Below are 9,405 nucleotides of genomic sequence, written 5' to 3' on the forward strand. Positions count from 1 at the left end.
AGTTTTTGATATTAATTACCTACGTTACGCGCACACACGCTCGCGCCGATGGTATTATAATCGTTTATTTTGCTTGTGATAAATATACCTGAATAAATAACTATAGGTATACTCGTCAGACATTATTAAACATATTTTTACATATTTTCAGACAGGCAATATTTATACGAGCAATGTTGAAATATTTTTGGGGCTCACTTATTTTTTTGTTGACCGTACACATTTAAGTAATTACAATTATATTTTATTATTATTTATGACAATTATGTACTGAATTACATTTGAAATTTGATATATTATACATATAATATGTAATGTATAAATATTATTTATCTTATACAAAACAAATTAGTAAACATGATTACATTTATTTCAAATCAACGATTTTTGTCTCTTCAATGCATTTCTGCGAGGTGTTTATAAAAGCCATTGATACTTATTTTTATACAATATCACAAAATGTCTTCTTAAAATTGGTAAATATAATTGGTATTAAAAGTATATTATTTTATATTGTGTTATTAAAATATTGGCCAAAATAAAATATTGTTTATTGAACACGATTAGATAAGTTTTTGGTATTTCGACGAAAAATGTGTGAACGGTAAGTATATGTCATTGATAATAATAATAAAAATAAATAAAACCGTAACGAGTATTATTAACTTCACAAATACATTTGGTTAACAGTTGTATTTGTCAACGAAGGGTTTGGATAAAATTCAAGAGCGGGGCAATTCTACCCCCATTTCTTTGAGTGAATGTAGCTTCAGCACTATTAAATAAGAGTCCTGTAAAATAGAAATAACTGTGCCTAATGCACGGATCTCGAATGTGTCTGCAAAACCACGGTAATAACAGTAATAATAATAATAATAACTTTATCGTATCATGATCATTGACATTAATTGATAATATATTAGAATTTAGTTTTTAAAAACTCGTCTGCACTGCAGTATACCTATTAACAATAATATTGTCCACTTAGCAAGTGATACACGTTGCGCTGTGTGGATTTAGTCTACAAAAGTTCGACTTTGAAAGTATCAAGGGATCACGCAGTTCATTATTGCGAGTAAATATTAGACTTATCTATAATTAACCTCCCTTTATTATTGATATAATGCTATGTGTTTACGTTTATCTATTATATATTATGTGTTTACAAGCGTAGTTGTTGCATTTTACAATTTTTCATTAATATTTTTTGTTTACGCATAACGTACAATATGGTAAATGTAAGTATGCATATGTCATATAATATATGATCATGATGTGTTAAGTCGAAGTCAATTCCAAATTATAACACCAAAATATGATAATGATGATGTATTGGGCTTCGTCCGTTAATGCATATAAATAAATAAATAAATAAATAATACATGCAAAAAATAGCCAGAATTTTACCACTATACAGGAAACGTTAATTTAACGCACTGTCCCATCGAAAGGGGTTCAAAATATTCTTTCGGCTGTAAGATTATTATACGTTTGAATAAAATTAAGAGTATATACTATAGTCTATTTAGTCAACAGACCTCACAGCCTTAGATCAATTTTTATTTAAGTATATACCACCATATACTCGAAATACAAATACAAGCGCCCAACTCTTTCTTACATAATACTATTCGTATTTCTTGTATAGCGCTATTCTCATACACCTACCATTACATAAACTAACAATACTAAAATAGCTATGGGCAGAGTAAATTTTCAAATACTTTGCTGTACATGCTATACAGACGGCGTGGTTCTAACATTCCGCGATACAATCTTATATATTCTTTACTATATAAAAATGCATTGTGGAATGTAACAATATTGTGGATGTGTACAATAAAATATATATAATATGATATACAATATACTGCACACTGCACGCTGCAACAAAAACAGCTGACAAAAGTTATTGCGTAGAAAATATTCAAATTTTTAGGTTTTTTTTTTCGTTACATTTAACACCTCGCGTAGCAAATGCTGCAAGTCTCAAATCCAAATATCGTATTGCGCGTGGTAATAAAACGATCGCGCCGTACACACGAATGACGTGTTGGAAATGGGAATACCATTGTAGTATTACATTATTACATATTTGTCCTAAGGCCTCCTCCCCCCGTGGAATTGCGTCGCGGAACCGAAAGCCCAGAGGCACAGCCATTCGTTGCAAGCCATATATATATATTTATACATAATGGATAATCCGAAGACATTTTTCTGTCCACAATAATTTATTAAAAAAGTTTGTGGATTTAATGATTATTTTATTTTAATCATCGGATTAACCGAGGTCGCCGATGACTACCCATCTCTAAAACGAATTTAATTTTCGAGGAATATATGTGTGTATCGGAATAGCGCATTATTTTTTGGTACAGATATAAATGTTTCGATAAATCACAATAGCACATATTTTATGTTGCGACATAGCAGGTAATTTTGTCATGTATAATATATTATTGCAAACGGGTGGCGGTGAGTGATGAATTTAGAAGCTGAAATATTATATAATTCTTACCGTTAGATAATAATATGATGATAATATTTTTGTACATTATACTGGAGATGTGTGATGAGCCGTTGGCCGCTGTACGTTATAATTTGTCTGCAGATATCAAATTAAAATTTTAATCGTGTGCAATTATTGTTTGCATTATTAAAAAAAAAAAAAAAAGCCACGTTGATAACAACTGTATAATATACGAATGATAATTTACTGCACTGGAAAAGACATTTTTTTTAATAGTCGTTTTGTGTCATTTGCATTTTTACGATTATTGTGTTTAATGTCGCCCTCTTTAACATTTCTACGGAATTGCACTCGTTCCGCACTTCCACACAATGATGGTGGCCATGGCGACGAGGGTTGATTTACTCTATTATTACTTACATTAATGTGATAATTTAAAAATTAATATTTTATCCTTGAAACAGTTTCATGTAGGCAATAGGTTTTTTAAAATAAGTTTGAAATTTACGCATATCAGATTTAAAATAATTATTCTTTATTTCGCCATAACTATTGTCTCTGTAAGGTGAATAAATGCTTCAGTAAAATTGCAATTATACAAGTGCACTAGCTTAAAAAAAAGTGTATATTACGTTCATTTACATTTATAGTAAAATTGTTGTAATTGGCCCTCGACCTGGACGCACACGCTTAATATTTATACATTATAATAAATGGTGTCATGACTCATGACACACTGTAACGATTGACGTGTTGAATTATAGTAGGTACCCGAAGGTTTTGACTCGAGTGCAATATAATAGTATATCGTAGTATCGTACGAATACACTATGCAACAATTTGTAATATCACGTATTATTATTTATTTATTTATTTTTTTATATAACTGCAGAGCTCCGCGAAGCCTTCTAAACTACCATAACACTCAATCCCGATTTGTTATATTTACGTAGGCTGGTCACTTGAAACAGTATCACAGTTTAAAAGTAATATTATATATTCCACCGATAAAATAAAAAAGCGTGTCGAACGCATATAATAATCATTAAATATTGAAATAAAAATGTATGTTTTCAATGAAATGTTTAATGTATGCAAACAGGCCACTACACGTATTCAGGTTAGTTGGATGCTCAATGTTGCATTAAGTTCATATATTATTAATTTTGTTATTGAATAAAATACTCGGCGCATATTACTACGAGTTGGTTCATAAATCGAATTACGTTACTTTCACGTATGAAATGATAAATCAAGTCTAATATAATAGTATTAGTAATATTTATCATTTGAATTATTATCCGACGCGTTCGTTTAGGTAGGTATAATAATAATTAATAACGTTATATAATAAATCCGCGCGCACAATATTATTATGTTAAGACCATAGCAAATAACTGGTTTAAATAATAAACCGCAGTACAAATACGCACGCGATGCTCGCAGATGTAGGTATATACCGAGAATTATTTGTCTTTAAAATTTAATAATTAATAATGCGTCAATATTACGTATTATGAGTGCCTATACGTTTATTTAGGTTTTACGCAAATGCAAACACGAGTATAATGATTATTATTATTTCTTAATTTTGCTCATAATATGTCAATATATTATGCTTACATCTCCGATGACCGACAATTAGCTAGTGTACGTTTTAGACGTTTCTGTATGGCATTGCAATAGATTTATTTTGAAAACGCATTTCAAACAAGGACTAGCGTTGTCGTAAACAGGCTATTTAAATTACACCATTGTCCAATGTATAGTCTATCGTATAAGTCATCTAAACCTTGAAATTCGTCGATTTAAAAAATTACTAAAAATTAAAATACAGTTATACTGCTAAAAATGTCACAAATACATTTTATAAATATTTACTTATTTCATAATATCTATTTTTTTTATATAGATGATAATATTTTCACATTAATATTAAAAAAATAAATGAATTATAAATCAATAATGAATTACTGTTAAAATAATTATAAAAAAAATGTATAATAATTTATCGAAATGCGTAATACATTTTTACTCATTAAAAAAATATTATTGTTAATGTTAAACATTTTAATTTAAGTATTATTTTCTATTATTTCAAATAATAATATGAGCTGAAACATTATTAATATTAATACAGTTTGATTAGTAAATTCAACTGGACCATTATTAAGACAATATTAAAATTATATTTATCATACACTTAAAATTATCATATAAATTATTAACGTTTACAACTCTCAGAATTCAAATTGAAAAATATTATATTATCTTTAATACGTGCATATTAATCCTAAATATTAGGGTTGTACTTGTACGTAGTCTAAAGAAATACTCTTTAAAATTAATCTAAAAAGTTAAAGCGTTTCGAAATGAATAATTTTGAACATTTTTAAAAGAAAGTGTAGTGTACATCGTTATTATTTTAATCTCGAAAAAAAATAAGGAAATTTCCGAGTTATGATTTAATTCGAATATAAATGTGATTTATATTTTTCAATGTCACCGCCAACAAGGAGCTACACGTGAATTCCTATTTTCAGGGGCAACGTGCGGATTATAAAAATACATTTATGCTTACAAAAATAGTCTATCACGGCGCACGATATGAAACATCTTTTCAGTGTTCGTGTTGTTATTATTATGTCTCGTAATTTTGTATCGATTCCACGTTGTTGTTTATTGACAAACTACAGGAATATCTATTGTCTGTGCATAGACGTATAATTGTCGCACGGTCTAGTTCATAAATAACTTCTAATGTATATAATAATTTCAAAATAAAACGATTTGTTGTCCGACTGTCTGAGCGATATTTTAAGAAGACCCGCCGCGACGGTAAACTATTATTTTGCGGTTGTACGTGGTAAAAATAATAAATTGTGCAGTTGTACATCGCGAGCTATAATACGTACATGTGTGTGTGTGTGCGCGATTTTGTATGGTATTATTTTTATTAGTTAGACTACATCATTGCGGTAATAGTCGTAATAATATAAATCTTTGGTTTCCTAAAAACAATGATAAACTAGGTAATAATGATAAATTTAAAAACATTATTGCACCACAGATAATTATTATCAATAAATTATTGGTCTGCGGAATAGCGTACATAATATTTTGTACAAGTATACGACATCTTTATCACAACGAACAGCAGACATTATTATTGCCGTCGAGATGCTGTTTATACGATTTTGGTTTTACATTCTGCAATGAGTCGCAGCAACTAGCAAAAAAAGCACATGAGCGTCAAAATATTAAATAAACGAATTCACATATTATAGTTAACTTTTTTAGATAAAAAAAAAATATATAATATTTGTTCATTTCGCGGAATACACGTATTCTGCACTCGTTTGACGTTACAATTCTTCAATCACTCTGTCATTTGATATTAAAAAATTTGAAAACTGTTTTTTTTTTTTTTGTAAACGATGTATTAAAAATGATTGATTACTATAGCTTATTTCTTTACAAAAATCGTTTAATGAAATCCGATGAATATTTTTTCCACCGATATTGTCTTTCAACGATATATTAACCAATAGGTAAATAATAATCATATTATATAACGTACGAGATACGTTACGATAAACTTACCTTACTGAAGAGTCAATAATAATGAAAACGTAAAAATTTCGATATTTATTTACTATTTGTTATTTGTTTAAATAAAATAAAAATGAAAACAAAACGATAAAACTCACCTCGTCTGAGACGCAATGATAAATAGTTCTCAAAAATAAAAATAGTATGTTTAGTTTAAAAAATCAGGGCACACATTTTCAATGTATATTTTCTAACAAATTGGGGTTGAATTTACGTATACAATTTATACCAACTGAAAATTCGGAACAGAGTTTACATATGGCCTTTTTATTACTGCAAGACATTGTCGGGTCGAGTTTATACACAATTACCCTTTCGAGTTTTGCAAATTATTACATTTTTGCCCCCATTTTTCGGGTTCCCGCTCCTGACTTCATCCGTTTGTATCATCGTCATTCTGTGATGAAAAATAATTGGTTTTTTAGCATAATATAAATTTCGATTCATTTTTCTATATTGGCGTAGCTGCGTAGGCAGAATATTGCGAAGAGATTATTTTCGGCAATTTTCTTTTATTGCGGTTAATAGTTGCTCATTAACTTTGAAACAGTTTACCTTAATAACTGTATAATACCATAACTGACAATACTAAAACCAAAAAAGAAAAAAAGACTCACCGTAAGACAAAAATACGGTTTCTACCAAACTACTGCTTTTCATCCTTTTAAAGGAACGACCTATTGAAACTTTTATGTAAGTTACACTTTTAATACTTAATAGTCGGTTATTACATTATAGTTACATAAATGCAATGTTACAGAAATAAGTTTACTGCGAAATAAAGATAATTAAAAGAAAATGTATGACATAAAAGTTATATAATATTTATTAATAGCAATGAAATTATTCTATTGTATTATTTTCCATTGGTAGATTGGGATAAATACTCTATATAAGTGACAATTACAATAGTGAAAATTCTTGAAATATAGTTACGGAAAAATACATTTTAAACAGTCGACAAACTCGCCATGTGGCAGACCCCCGTAGATTATAGAGTGGATGGTATTCCACCCTCCAGAACTCCCGAAAAAGGTCACGGTGTTATATATTATTATATTAAAATTAAATGTATTAAATTTGGAGATCAAAGGAATATCAAATTTCTGAAAATCCAGTAATAATTAATTTTCAAACTTTACAAGTCTGAATTATTACTTATTAATAAAATAACAATTTTGTTGACATAATCGCGTACCTACATATATCATTTTTCTGTGTATCGATGGACTATAAATAAAACAAATTAGACCCTATTATAAAATACATAAATAATTATAAATTTTATCGTTTATACATATTTTTTTAGGTTAGTTCTAATAGTATGATTTCTTATCTGAAAAAAAAAAGTATACATTTTACCGGAGATCATCAAAAATGTCTGTAGGTCTATGTACCAAATAGTTCAATACACCTCTTTAGTCTTTAGGTTAGATTAAGTCTTGAATTTTGACAAAATCCATTCTTATTTTATTTTTTAATTCAGATTGAATTTGTAAAAATATATAAGTATATAATATGGGCGATTTAGTAATTATTTTCAAGTATAATTTAATTGACATGCAGTTACATAGGAATAATGGTAAATTGTTTTAGTATCATTTATATTTACAAATCGGTGTTGTCGATTCATCACACATGACACAATACAAATTAGCCAAAAAGAATTCCTTAGTGCATTATCAAATAAAAAAATAGAGGGTACAGTGTATTTTTATAAAATCAATAAAAAAAAAAGTTGCAGTTCCGAGACGATATAATACAATGTTTTTGTTACTACCCTCCGTAAATGAGTTTCACTTCAAATAAATAAACAATCAGTATCTTTTTTTTTTTTCATAAAAATCCAAGAAATATTATTGTCAATTTATTTTAAATTTAAGTTTATATTTTTAATCATTTATGAATTACAAATAAATGAAAATATTTCTAAAATGAAACACTTGTCTGAAAAAAAAACCGTATCTACTAAAATAAACAGTTTTGCTACTTTCTTTTTCCTATTAGATCACTGTAATAAAGTTGTTACATTTGATTTCAACGATAATCATAATATTTAATTTATTTATGTACAAGTAGGTAAATCATTAATCAATACCAACGTATTAAGGTATGATATATATGTATAGGTTTGAGAATAATAATTAGTATTTATTAGTACGAAAAAAATTCATTAATTTAGGTATACGTTTTGATATTTAGTATTCTCGGAGATTTCCAGGAGTGTGAAGTGCACTGTTATGGGTTATAATTGTGGTTATTATCGGTTCCATAGCCTGTTTCTTGCGACGATTTCAAAACGAAAATATATTATCGTCGACCACTGGCGATTGCAATTTGTCCACGCTCGTCATAATATTCTTTTCAAACACCTCTAGGTATATAATGGTATAATTATCTCAAAACAAAATACTTGATAAATTGTATAAATGAGACATTTTTTTGAAAAACTGTACATTTGGGAAGTTTTCGGTAACAAGATTTGTTGAAAAACGGGACGTCTAACATTCACTATAAATAATTTAAAAAGGGTTAAAATATTTTGAAAATTTTACCATGTTAAGAAAATTATAATATCTATAAACATTAGGTGAACATTTCAAGTATCTACGTATCTGCCTTTTAAATTAAAATCAAATAAAGAATTTAATTTTGTTTAAAATTAGCTTAGCGGAAAAATTCCTATTTTTTAATTTTTTTTCTAATGATTTTATTATAGAAATATAATCAATAATCATTGTAAATTATAAGATACTGAAAAAATACATTCACAACAGTGAAGTACTTAAATTGACTATTCAGAACGCCGTTTTTATCATAAACTCTTGAAAAAAAAAATTATATTTTTATCGATATAATTGTTAAACTAGTATTTTCTTTTGAATTACAAACATTTATTTTCAATTTCATACTTCAAAGTAGAATATTTTTTGGAGAATTTTGATGTACAAGAATCGAATTTCAAACGAGTAAAATGAGTAGTTATAATTTATAACTTGTAAGTAGGTACCTACGCCACTTTACTTTACTGATTTAAATTTTAAATTAAAACTTAGAAATTTAATGTTTGAATTACCTTGTATATTACAATATACTTAAGTAGATCATTGATAAATAATTAAAAAGTAGAGGGAACGTATATTACGCGTATATTGTAAACGTGATATTCGGTGGTACTGACGCGCGGAAGCTAACAATTTTATTTCTGATTTTAGTAAGATAGTATAAATCACATGTATCGATAAAGAGAGTCGATGAAATTATTGTACATATCCCATTGTGTCCTTTTGCTGTGATAAATGTAACATATTACATTTGAACTT

The sequence above is a fragment of the Rhopalosiphum maidis genome, chromosome 2, assembly GCF_003676215.2.
Source record: "Rhopalosiphum maidis isolate BTI-1 chromosome 2, ASM367621v3, whole genome shotgun sequence".
NCBI lineage: Eukaryota > Metazoa > Arthropoda > Insecta > Hemiptera > Aphididae > Rhopalosiphum > Rhopalosiphum maidis.